Here is a 13,982-nt window from a genome sequence, read left to right as displayed (position 1 = left end):
TAGCACTTCTGTAGTTTTGACAATAGAACTTCACCAGTAATGCCCTGCTCCTTTTGTCCAAGCTCATGCACACACGTCAACAAGTACACTGCGACTTGTCAGGTGTGAGAGAATCACGATGACTGTTCACGGCACCTGGTGGACACAGTTGGAACTGGACGGTGGGACTGTGACGCATGGAAATCATGCACCCAATACTGTGGACATTAATGCTGCCAAGTTTCGTACTCGTACGGTAATTAGTGTCCGTGTTGTAGTGTGTTAAATAGTAAAAGTTTAATTATAACCACTCGGTGCAATAAGTGGCACTAAAATTCAAAGCGGAAGGTTATCGGTGATAAGATTCGCTTGTGGCATTGCCACTCTCGGTGAACGTGAGGAAGGACGACAGGACGTGTTGAAAGGAATGACCAGTATACTACAGCCTGATTGAAAGTGGCGGAATTTGATAACTAAGAGGGCTGGACTGCTCCCGCCATCATTAGACCACCGTATACTGTACTTAGGGTTGCCAGATCCAATTATAGAAAAGCCGACGTTACACGCAGCAAAAAATTTTCCCCTAAAAGCCGGACTACCTACACTACTGGCCATTAGAATTGCTACACCACGAAGATGACTTGCTACAGACGCGAAATTTAACCGACAGGAAGACGATACTGTGATATGCAAATGATTAACACAAGGTTGGCGCCGGTGGCGACACCTACAACGTGCTGACATGAGGAAAGTTTCCAACCGATTTCTCATACACAAACAGCAGTTGATTGGCGTTGCCTGCTGAAACGTTGTGATGCCTCGTGTAAGGAGGAGAAATGAGTACCATCACATTTCCGATTAGCCTATCGCGATAGCGGTTTATCGTATCGCGACATTGCTGCTCGCGATGGTCGAGATCCAGTGGCTGTTAGCACAATATGGAATCAGTAGGTTCTGGAGGGTAATACAGAACGCCGTGCTGGATCCCAACGGCCTCGTATCACTAGCAGTCGAGATGACAGGCATCTTATCCGCATGGCTGTAACGCATCGGTCGGCTGGAGTGGCCGAGCGGTTATAGGCGCTACAGTCTGGAACCGCTACGGTCGCAGGTTCGAATCCTGCCTCGGACATGGATGTGTGTGATGTCTTTAGGTTAGTTAGGTTTAAGTAGTTCTAAGTTCTAGGGGACTGATGACCTCAGAAGTTAAGTCCCATAGTGCTCAGAGCCATTTGAACCATTTTCTTTTTTTGTAACGGATCGTGCAGTCACGTCTTGATTCCTGAGTCAACAGATGGGGACGTTTGCAAGACAACAACCATCTGCACGAAAAGTTCGACGACGTTTGCAGCAGCATGGGCTATCAGCTCGGAGACCATGGCTGCGGTTACCCTTGACACTGCATTACAGACAGGAGCGCCGGCGATGGTGTACTTAACGACGAACTTGGGTGCACGAATGGCTAAACGTCATTTTTTCGGATTAATCCAGGTTATGTTTACAGCATCATGATGGTCGCATCCGTGTTCGGCGACATCGCGGTGAACGCACATTGGAAGCGTGTATTCGTCATCGCCATACTGGCGTATCACCCGGCGTGATGGTATGGGGTGCCATTGGTTACACGTCTCGGTCACCTCTTGTTCGCATTGACGGCACTTTGAACAGTGGACGTTACATTTCAGATGTGTTACGGTCCGTGGCTCTACCCTTCGTTCGATCGCTGCGAAACTCTACATTTCAGCAGGATAATGCACGACCGCATTTTGCAGGTCCTGTACGGGCCTTTCTGGATGCAGAAAATGTTCGACTGCTGCCCTGGCCAGCACATTCTCCAGATCTGTCACCAATTGAAAACGTATGGTCAGTGGTAGCTGAGCAACTGGCACGTCACAATACGCCAGTCACTACTCTTGATGAACTGTGGTATCGTGTTGAAGCTGCATGTACACGCCATCCAAGCTCTGTTTGACTGAATGCCCAGGCGTATCAAGGCCGTTATTACGGCCAGAAGTGATCGTTCTGGGTACTGATTTCTGAGGATCTATGCACCCAAATTGCGTTAAAATGTAATCACATGTCAGTTCTAGTATAGTATATTTGTCCAATGAATACCCGTTTATTATCTGCATTTGTTCTTGGTATAGCAATTTTAATGGCCAGTAGTGTATTTTAAATGGTAATAGAGCCAGTTGGATATTTTCAGTCGTTTATTAATAATCGCGTACCGGCAGCTATTTGCGATAACAGACTTAAATGCACTTATAGTAAAAAATAAGCAGTAAACAGCTTCATAATTTCGCAATTATGATAGCAACTGCGTGCTCGGTCTTAATAATTAGTAGTCTTCTTCGTAACATAATATCATGTGCAAATAAGGAAAAGAACTTCCTTAAAAATAAATAGTCATCTACTCTTCTGGGACGGAAAACGAAAAGATATTCAATAGCTTTCGTTATTGCAGTTAGACTCACAAAAAAATAATGTAATCTGTTGAGGTGGATGGCATCGGCACATTATCCTTTTCCTCACCCGCACTGTGCGTACCTCGGCTGTGATATTGTGCAGTAGGCTCGTTTGGCCTACTACGAAAAACAGGTCACAGATATAAGAATAGCATTGACTGGTATATTTGTGTATTCTTATTGCAATTTCCGTATTTCTCCTTGTACTTATTCCTCACCCTTATATCATTAGATTTGAACGAGCCATAGTCGGGCGTTCTCTACTTATTTGTTAAAAAAACCTAACAAATACCACACAGGCCGTGCGGTATACACGTGGCCGGACACGCTGTAAAAGCCGACGTGTCCGGCTACAGAAGCACACCTGGCCACTCCAACTGTACGGCATTGTCAGCTACTATTGTGTTGCCACTTTCACTGCGCAGTGCCCTGTGCCTGCCACTTATCAAGCAGTAAACTTTTATTGCGCGAAATTGTTTGCTATTTCCAAGAAACGAACGTAGCTCCGGCCACAGTTAAAATTAAAAACAGTTTTTAGAGGTCTTTAAAAACACGTACAGGGCGAACAAAAACTCCTCCGACAAACGTACAGGGGAACCTAGTGAGAATTGTGGTATAAAGGACTCTCAGTCTCTGGCGACCCGTTATTGGGTGATAATATACGAGAGCGTACTGAAAACTAATGCCTCCGAATTTTTTATTCCCTTCGGAATATCGGTTGAGTTATTACATGTCATTCGTTTTACTCGGTCGACTTTCTCGCTTCGCTGATGCCAGGTGCAACCGTCCGCCGCTAGAGGGCTCCGAATTGTAGCGTGTAACATGGCGGCGTGTAAGAATTGTGTCCTTGCGAGAGGAACACCGTGCTGTAATTGAGTTTCTAACGGCAATAAAGGTGCCTACAACTGAAATACACAGAAGAATGAAAGCTGTGTACGTTGATGATTGTACGGACACCAGTAATGTGAGACGTTGGGTTGTTCGTGCTTGTAACTGAAGGAAACAGTGTGTGACAGAGTTCGGAGTGAATGACCGAGTATGGCAACAGGAGAAACTGATCGGAATCGGGTTGATGAACTCATCAGAGAAAATCGCCGGATAACTGAGACACAGCACCCAGGTAAGTGTAGCATATCACGAGAGCGTTTACGGCTATTGTTGCAGAATCGCGGTACAGGACACCACGTTCTCGGTGGGGACCTCGAATGTTCAACCCTGACATGGCAAATAGGTTGAACATCTGTCAACAATTCCGTTTGCGTTTTGAGACTGAGGGCGATGTGTTTCTTAGCAATATTACGACAGGTAATGAATTATGGGTTCACCATTTTGAGGGTGTAAACGAGGGAGCAAGTTTCGTTGCAAAGGATTACCAACGCAAAAGAGTTCAAGACAGAGCCACCAGCTGGCAAATTCATGTTCGCAATGTTCTGGGATCTGCAGAATTTCATTTGGAATTCTTACCTAAAGGCACCATCATAAGCTCTGCAGGGTACTGCGAGACCCTCATAAAACTGAAAGCACGAATTCACAGAATTCCTCGACACATGGAGCACACCCTCCTTCTGCATGACAATGCAAGACTACACACGAGCGCTGAGACATCTGCCACAATCCTAAGTTTTGGGTTCACTGTCATCGATCACTCTCAGTACAATCCTGACTTGGTCTCAGCCGATTTTAATCTGTTTTAAAAGATTAAAGAATATCTTCGAGGACTCTGCTTTGAAAGTGAAGGTTGCGACTCCGTCAGCAAAGTCACACATTCTTCCGTGAGGGAGAAACTGGTCCCTCGTTGGGAGAAATGTGTTCGTTGCAAGGTAACTCTGTCGAGAACTGGATATGTAGACTTGTAGAATAAAGATGGAGAATGTTAATAAAGGTAGTTTTCTTGAGAATGCTTTAAGAGTTTTCATATAAAGAGTTGGGCGCCTTTACTTTTCAGCACGCCGTCGTAATTATGGTTTTTGGAAATGTTGGAAATTTGTGGTAAGTTCTTATGGGACCAAACTGCCGAGGTCATCAGTCCCTAGACTTAAACACTACTTAGTCTAACTTAAATCTATCTTATGCTAAGAAGACACACACACACACACACACACACACACACACACACACACACACACAGACGCGCGCGCGCCCGAGGGAGGTTCAAAATGGTTCAAATGGCTCTGAGCACTATGGGATTTAACTACTGAGGTCATCAGTCCCCTAGAACTTAGCACTATTTAAACCTAACTAACCTAACAACATCACACACATTCATGCCCGAGGCAGGATTCGAACCTGCGACCGTAGCGGTCGCGCGGTTCCAGACTGTAGCGCCTAGAACCGCTCGGCCACTCCGGCCGGCCCGAGGGAGGACTCGAACCTCCAACAAATTGTGATTTATTCGGTCTGTTCCGGCAGTCGCCTTTGTTTCTGTGGAAATGCCTTGACAACGGTGAAGAAGCCTGTAATACACAATAACCAAGACTTACAATGCCCAAGACAGGTTAAGGGCCGGTTTGCACATAGGGTACCATGTTCAGACTGTGTTTCGACTGCGCTCCGACTGAAGCATGGGATCACGACTGAACTCGTGCTGCTCACTTTGCATAGGCGTCAAGTAACTCGTTTCTACATAGACTGTTGTATCGCTGCTGTGTGTGTGTGCTGTGTGCCGGTCGTACTGTACGCTCTCCGTCGGGGAGCGATTCGACGACAGATGACAGGTGCCCAGCGGGAACATAGTATGATATGTGGAAACTGCATCAAGGCGCCGGTACGTTGCCTGTTGAAGGTCGATCGGTCTTCTGCTCTTTTCCGTTTTGCCCGAACTACTTCGATCTCTCTCGAGCGCACATGTTCTGTTTGATCTCACACTAGACTCTGGGTGTTTTTCGTAAACGCGGACGAGCAGCTTGTAATTCCTGTTCAGCTGTATTCAGAACTCTACGATTTGTCGCATAAAAATTTGAATACTCTTGTGAAAGTCAGTGTATAGAGGGGTTATCGGTGAGAAGCGTAACAAATCCAGTATGTATAGGTTTTGTTTTCCTGTTCGTGCTAACTTTTTTGGTACTTGCTGAAGTGATATTTTTCACATTCAGCTATAAATTTTCTTACTTGTAGATGATGAATGTACACAAGCAAGTTGGCGCTACTGAGGTCATATTTTATTCGAGCTCGTGCCAGATGCAAAACCACATCTGGCCTTAATACTAAGAACGTGAAGAAATAGACTGGAAGATGAAGTGCTGTTTTTAATTCCAATTCTTCATAACTGAGCCATGCTGTGGCACGCATTGGTGCTGTTTGTAAGTTTCTGTCCTCTGTTGGAGACCAGACTGTATCGTTTAGTTGACATGGTTGCAGTTCTTTGTCTTCTTCTCGTGTTGACTGGCACCACTTGGTTTCGCAAGCGTTACCTGTCTCCTAGTGGCAGCAGCGGTGGTTATCGATATGTAGTAAGTGTGGCCCTATCTTTGGGGCGACGTCGTTCTTCTTCCGGGTCGTGTCAGTGAGCAGTTCAGTTGGGGACTCAGGAGGAGCAGCCAGGTCCGTGCAGTGCGAGAACACGCTGGCACCGCTGGCGGCGCGAAAGGACTGCCGGATCGAAGGCCTATGGTCACAAGGGTGCACGACCTCATCGTAAACCGCATCCTGCAAGATTTAAGTGCATTTGGATTCAAGTAGAGAAGCCTCCACCATTGTGAGATCCTCCAGTGACTTCGGTTCGTGTTGCTGCTAGTAGTGTTGCCGAGGCAAAGAGCAGGGAGTGAAGTGCTTGGGGAAGGCGGATCTGCCGGCCGCTGTGGCTGAGCGATTCTAGGTGCTTCAGTTCAGAACAGCGCTGCTGCTATAGTCGTTGGTTCGAATCCTGCTCCGGGCATGGATGTGCAAAAGGTAACCAACAGTAACTGATTACGGCTCCATCCTTGACTGCCAGGTTTCAATAACCGTGAGATTTCTATTAACGTTCAAAGTTCCGTAGATGACGTAAGTGGAGAAGAGGAGGAGGAGGTTGACATAGGTTCATCCTCGATAGATCGCAGTACTTCCTCTCCTGCAAGTTCTGCAACATTAAGGCGTGCTGGCCAGATAAACAGAAGCCAAGGGTCATCAGTCTCGCATGGAAGCGGTAGTAAGAGCCTGGTAACTGCATTGACTGTTGTTGTAAGAGGCTCCCGCCGTTGGATAAGCAGCTGCAGCAGCAAGTCGTATACTCCTAGCTCACTCATTTGTTACATAGTTTAATTCTTAATTTCTTTGCCTGTTTTTGGTACTTGCATTGTTTAATTCATAAATTTCGAGCGTATTATAGTATTTGAGAGTTGTAGCATCGCGTTTTAGTACCTGAATAGTGTAAATTCGCGTAGTCGTTTGTCTACTGTTTTGTTTTGAACGGCCAGTGTCGGTTGGTCGCAGTCAGTGTGCTCCCTGCCGCCGTTGGATAAGCAGCTGCAGCAGCAAGTCGTATACTCCTAGCTCACTCATTTGTTACATAGTTTAATTCTTAATTTCTTTGCCTGTTTTTGGTACTTGCATTGTTTAATTCATAAATTTCGAGCGTATTATAGTATTTGAGAGTTGTAGCATCGCGTTTTAGTACCTGAATAGTGTAAATTCGCGTAGTCGTTTGTCTACTGTTTTGTTTTGAACGGCCAGTGTCGGTTGGTCGCAGTCAGTGTGCTCCCTGCCGCCGTTGGATAAGCAGCTGAGCAGCAAGTCGTATACTCCTAGCTCACTCATTTGTTACATAGTTTAATTCTTAATTTCTTTGCGTGTTTTTGGTTCTTGCATTGTTTAATTCATAAATTTCGGGCGTATTATAGTATTTGAGAGTGTAGCATCGTGTTTTAGTACCTGAATAGTGTAATTTCGCTTAGTCTCCTTCCGCCGCAGAGCAGTGTCAGCAGTGCGCAAGTAGCAGCATTACTGCATTTACTAGGCAATCTTGTATTTTAATAACCGTTTAAATTTTGTCGATTTGTTTACGCTCTCTGTAGATTAGTTCAGACGTTCTTAGCAAAACAGTTTTTAGCATGGATAGGGACTGCAACTGCTGTGTTCGGATGCAGGCTGAGTTGGCATCCCTTCGCTCCCAGCTTCAGGCAGTGTTGGCTTCGGTCACACAGCTTGAGGCTGTTGCCAATGGGCATCACTGTGGGGGTCGGGATGGGGGTTTGTCGGGGACGGCCAGCTCGTCCCACGCATCCCCTGATCGGACTACGACTGTGGTTGCCCGGGATACTGCCCGCATTGAGGCTGATCCCTCACCTGTGGTAGAGTGGGAGGTCGTTTCAAGGTGTGGCAGGGGGCGAAAGACATTCCGGAGGGCTGAACGGAAAGCCTCTCCAGTTTGTCTGACGAACCGGTTTCAGGCTCTGTCTCAGGCTGATACTGATCTTCGGCCTGACATGGCTGCTTGTCCTGTTCCAGAGGTTGCCCCTCAGTCTGCAAGATCCGGGCAGTCGCAGAGGGTGGGCTTACTGGTAGTTGGGAGCTCCAACGTCAGGCGCGTAATGGGGCCCCTTAGGGAAATGGCAGCAAGAGAGGGGAAGAAAACCAATGTGCACTCCGTGTGCATACCGGGGGGAGTCATTCCAGATGTGGAAAGGGTCCTTCCGGATGCCATGAAGGGTACAGGGTGCACCCATCTGCAGGTGGTCGCTCATGTCGGCACCAATGATGTGTGTCGCTATGGATCGGAGGAAATCCTCTCTGGCTTCCGGCGGCTATCTGATTTGGTGAAGACTGCCAGTCTCGCTAGCGGGATGAAAGCAGAGCTCACCATCTGCAGCATCGTCGACAGGACTGACTGCGGACTTTTGGTACAGAGCCGAGTGGAGGGTCTGAATCAGAGGCTGAGACGGTTCTGCGACCGTGTGGGCTGCAGATTCCTCGACTTGCGCCATAGGGTGGTGGGGTTTCGGGTTCCGCTGGATAGGTCAGGAGTCCACTACACGCAACAAGCGGCTACACGGGTAGCAGGGGTTGTGTGGCGTGGGCTGGGCGGTTTTTTAGGTTAGATGGCCTTGGGCAAGTACAGAAAGGGCAACAGCCTCAACGGGTGCGGGGCAAAGTCAGGACATGCGGGGACCAAGCAGCAATCGGTATTGTAATTGTCAACTGTCGAAGCTGCGTTGGTAAAGTACCGGAACTTCAAGCGCTGATAGAAAGCACCGAAGCTGAAATCGTTATAGGTACAGAAAGCTGGCTTAAGCCAGAGATAAATTCTGCCGAAATTTTTACAAAGGTACAGACGGTGTTTAGAAAGGATAGATTGCATGCAACCGGTGGTGGAGTGTTCATCGCTGTTAGTAGTAGTTTATCCTGTAGTGAAGTAGAAGTGGATAGTTCCTGTGAATTATTATGGGTGGAGGTTACACTAAACAACCGAACTAGGTTAATAATTGGCTCCTTTTACCGACCTCCCGACTCAGCAGCATTAGTGGCAGAACAACTGAGAGAAAATTTGGAATACATTTCACATAAATTTTCTCAGCATGTTATAGTCTTAGGTGGAGATTTCAATTTACCAGATATAGACTGGGACACTCAGATGTTTAGGACGGGTGGTAGGGACAGAGCATCGAGTGACATTATACCGAGTGCACATCCGAAAATTACCTCGAGCAATTAAACAGAGAACCGACTCGTGGAGATAACATCTTGGACCTACTGATAACAAACAGACCCGAACTTTTCGAATCTGTATGTACAGAACAGGGAATCAGTGATCATAAGGCCGTTGCAGCATCCCTGAATATGGAAGTTAATAGGAATATAAAAAAAGGGAGGAAGGTTTATCTGTTTAGCAAGAGTAATAGAAGGCAGATTTCAGACTACCTAACAGATCAAAACGAAAATTTCTGTTCCGACACTGACAATGTTGAGTGTTTATGGAAAAAGTTCAAGGCAATCGTAAAATGCGTTTTAGACAGGTACGTGCTGAGTAAAACTGTGAGGGACGGGAAAAACCCACCGTGGTACAACAACAATGTTAGGAAACTACTGCGAAAGCAAAGAGAGCTCCACTCCAAGTTTAAACGCAGCCAAAACCTCTCAGACAAACAGAAGCTAAACGATGTCAAAGTTAGCGTAAGGAGGGCTATGCGTGAAGCGTTCATTGAATTCGAAAGTAAAATTCTATGTACCGACTTGACAGAAAGGTGAAATACTAAACACCTTTTTCCAAAGCTGTTTCACAGAGGAAGACCGCACTGCAGTTCCTTCTCTAAATCCTCGCACAAACGAAAAAATGGCTGACATCGAAATAAGTGTCCAAGGAATAGAAAAGCAACTGGAATCACTCAATAGAGGAAAGTCCACTGGACCTGACGGGATACCAATTCGATTCTACACAGAGTACGCGAAAGAACTTGCCCCCCTTCTAACAGCCGTGTACCGCAAGTCTCTAGAGGAACGGAGGGTTCCAAATGATTGGAAAAGAGCACAGATAGTCCCAGTCTTCAAGAAGGGTCGTCGAGCAGATGCGCAAAACTATAGACCTATATCTCTTACGTCGATCTCTTGTAGAATTTTAGAACATGTTTTTTGCACGCGTATCATGTCATTTCTGGAAACCCAGAATCTACTATGTAGGAATCAACATGGATTCCGTAAACAGCGATCGTGTGAGACCCAAATCGCCTTATTTGTTCATGAGACCCAGAAAATATTAGATACAGGCTCCCAGGTAGATGCTATTTTTCTTGACTTCCGGAAGGCGTTCGATACAGTTCCGCACTGTCGCCTGATAAACAAAGTAAGAGCCTACGGAATATCAGACCAGCTGTGTGGCTGGATTGAAGAGTTTTTAGCAAACAGAACACAGCATGTTGTTATCAATGGAGAGACGTCTACAGACGTTAAAGTAACCTCTGGCGTGCCACAGGGGAGTGTTATGGGACCATTGCTTTTCACAATATATATAAATGACTTAGTAGATAGTGTCGGAAGTTCCATGCGGCTTTTCGCGGATGATGCTGTAGTATACAGAGAAGTTGCTGCATTAGAAAATTGTAGCGAAATACAGGAAGATCTGCAGCGGATAGGCACTTGGTGCAGGGAGTGGCAACTGACCCTTAACATAGACAAATGTAATGTATTGCGAATACATAGAAAGAAGGATCCTTTATTGTATGATTATATGATAGCGGAACAAACACTGGTAGCAGTTACTTCTGTAAAATATCTGGGAGTATGCGTACGGAACGATTTGAAGTGGAATGATCATATAAAACTAATTGTTGGTAAGGCGGGTACCAGGTTGAGATTCATTGGGAGAGTGCTTAGAAAATGTAGTCCATCAACAAAGGAGGTGGCTTACAAAACACTCGTTCGACCTATACTTGAGTATTGCTCATCAGTGTGGGATCCGTACCAGGTCGGGTTGACGGAGGAGATAGAGAAGATCCAAAGAAGAGCGGCGCGTTTCGTCACTGGGTTATTTGGTAACCGTGATAGCGTTACGGAGATGTTTAATAAACTCAAGTGGCAGACTCTGCAAGAGAGGCGCTCTGCATCGCGGTGTAGCTTGCTCGCCAGGTTTCGAGAGGGTGCGTTTCTGGATGAGGTATCGAATATATTGCTTCCCCCTACTTATACTTCCCGAGGAGATCACGAATGTAAAATTAGAGAGATTAGAGCGCGCACGGAGGCTTTCAGACAGTCGTTCTTCCCGCGAACCATACGCGACTGGAACAGGAAAGGGAGGTAATGACAGTGGCACGTAAAGTGCCCTCCGCCACACACCGTTGGGTGGCTTGCGGAGTATAAATGTAGATGTAGATGTAGATAGAGGCAGGAACGAGCCTTGGCAACCATCCTAGTGCCAGAAAAGAAAAGAAAATTAATATTTCGAAGATATAGCAGATAAAATGATATCGTTTCCGGATCTCAACACCGCGGAAACAATAATATAATTATAGTAAGGACGTCCACTGTTTTGTGAAGCTTGTATGAACACACGTTTTCCGTCGATAGCACCTATACCTTTAGGAAACTGCCACATCTCGCCAAAGTCCTCAGCTAATTTCTTCCATGCTGCCTGAGTTGCTTGCGGTATTTCAATAGGACACAGAAGCTTTCAGATGACTTACAGGTTAAATGATGATTCAGTGAACTAATGCAGGGGACATCTATAATGTAGCTCACAGAAACTTTAGAATCTGCACTTGCAAGATATCTACAAAACAGTAAACTGAATTGAGTGAACATAGCAATAAGCAACCAATGATAAATGTGTAAATAAATAATACATAATTATGTAGAAAATTAATAGTAAGTACAGTTGGAAGTTCTTACTTTAGCGTCACAGCCAGTCTTCCCTCAACTGAAACAAACTTTCTCCATTTCGAGCGTTTTTCTGAAGCTCAGGAAGAAGGGTATGCAGTGAATTCTTGAAGTTAGTAAACCTTATTCTAAAATACTTCACGAATTTTCACAGGATGATCAGCGAGCCTATTAAATATCAAAACAAAATGTCGTATTAAAATACATTCAGCTGTCTAAATTTCCAGTTGTTATTTTATTTGAGAAATCAGTTTCAACTCACATTACGCCTGACCGACGTGTGGTAGGAATCGAGCCTCCGGTCCAGTCAAAATAGGGCCGCACTCAGCAACTGATATTCGTAGATTTTTGACGCAGAAATCCCTTGATCCATCAACTGCCGATTTTGATATATGTATGTTGCTACAAAGATCTCTGTTACGAATTGATGTAAATAGTGATTGTGTCAGTACTAAGTTGCTATGCCGTAACGCCTTTGTTTTATGTCCATAGTTCAGTTACAGTGACCGCGAACGTTGAAAAGCTGTTTTTAATTATGTATGGATTTTGTCACTTTAAGAAAGATTTTGACGATTTGTGAAGCTGTAATGACACCAACACTAATCAAAGACGTTTTATGATCTGAAGATGGCTAGATTTTTAGCCGAAATTAGTAATCCATCCAAATAAAGAAGATTTCATATGAGATCTTGACTTCATGGGTTTTGGATCCAAAATGGTAGAAGTACAGAATCAGCCTTATTATTATTAATAAACGTGGCAGTTGATGCCCTTAAGAATGACCATAACGTTCTACTGAACAATCGAAAATCAGTAGGATTGAGAGTGTAATGGTTCAAATGGCTCTGAGCACTATGGGACTTAACATCTGTGGTCATCAGTCCCCTAGAACTTAGAACTACTTAAACCTAACTAACCTAAGGACATCACACACATACATGCCCGAGGCAGGATTCGAACCTGCGACCGTAGCGGTCGCGCGGTTCCAGACTGAAGCGCCTAGAACCGCACGGCCACAACGACTGGCTGAGAGGCGTAGCATGTGACTGATTCCTCAAGTAACTAAATTTTGACCATTGCTGTCAGCGTTTCTGCAGTGACTGTTTCACTATCGTAAAAAGAAGTCAAACGGGCTTCAGTCACAAACCGCGAATTTATTTCAATACACGATGTGTTTCGAGTCCTGAAGGACTCATCTTCGCCGGCCGGAGTGGCCGAGCGGTTCTAGGCGCGTCAGTCTGGAACCCGCCGACGGAGTGGCCGAGCGGTTCTAGGCGCTGCAGTCTGGAACCGAGGGACCGCTACGGTCGCAGGTTCGAATCCTGCCTCGGGCATGGATGTTTGTGATGTCCTTAGGTTAGTTAGGTTTAAGTAGTTCTAAGTTCTAGGGGACTGATGACCATAGCAGTTAAGTCCCATAGTGCTCAGAGCCATTTGAACCATTTTTGTTTACTCATCTTCAGGTGTTTCATCTGTGTACATAATTCCTTGAAAACATATTAAAAGTACTTGGATGTATTACGAAGCAGCACATAGTGATTACTGCTTTTATAAAAATATAACAAAAACGAAAAATTACTTATTGTTTTCGGCAGTTGTTAATTAGGTTTTGGGCAAATCGTGTGTAGACATATTTACACACGTATAAACACTTTCTCTCTCACATCAAATCTGAAAAGAATATTCAGACAAATCCAAAAATATCCAAATGTAAAGATGTTACATATCCACATATACATTATAAATAGGCTGTTTATGTTTTCTTATTGGCAACGTTACGTAGCGCTCTGTATGAAAATCACTGGCTGTGCAGTGTGCAGTCTGGGGCTAGTTTGCATTGTTGTCTGCCATTGTAGTGTTGGGCAGCTGGATGTGAACAGCGTGTAGCGTTGCGCAGTTGGAGGTGAGCCGCCAGCAGTGGTGGATCTGGGGAGAGAGATGGCAGAAATCTGAGAGCCGATGATCTGGACGTGTGTCCATCAGAGACAATACATTTGTAAGACTGGATGTCATGAACTGCTATATATATTATGACTTTTGAACACTATTAAGGTAAATACATTGTTTGTTCTCTGTCAAAATCTTTCTTTTGCTAACTGTGCCAATCAGTAGTTAGTGCCTTCAGTAGTTAGCATCTTTTATTTAGCTGGCAGTAGTGGCGCTCGCTGTATTGCAGTAGTTTGAGTAACAAAGATTTTTGTGAGGTAAGTGATTTATCTTGTAGGGATTATTGAAAGTCAGATTGCGTTGCGCTAA

Source organism: Schistocerca piceifrons, chromosome 3 (assembly GCF_021461385.2).
Source record: "Schistocerca piceifrons isolate TAMUIC-IGC-003096 chromosome 3, iqSchPice1.1, whole genome shotgun sequence".
Lineage (NCBI taxonomy): Eukaryota > Metazoa > Arthropoda > Insecta > Orthoptera > Acrididae > Schistocerca > Schistocerca piceifrons.
Note: the sequence above shows the minus strand (reverse complement) of the source record.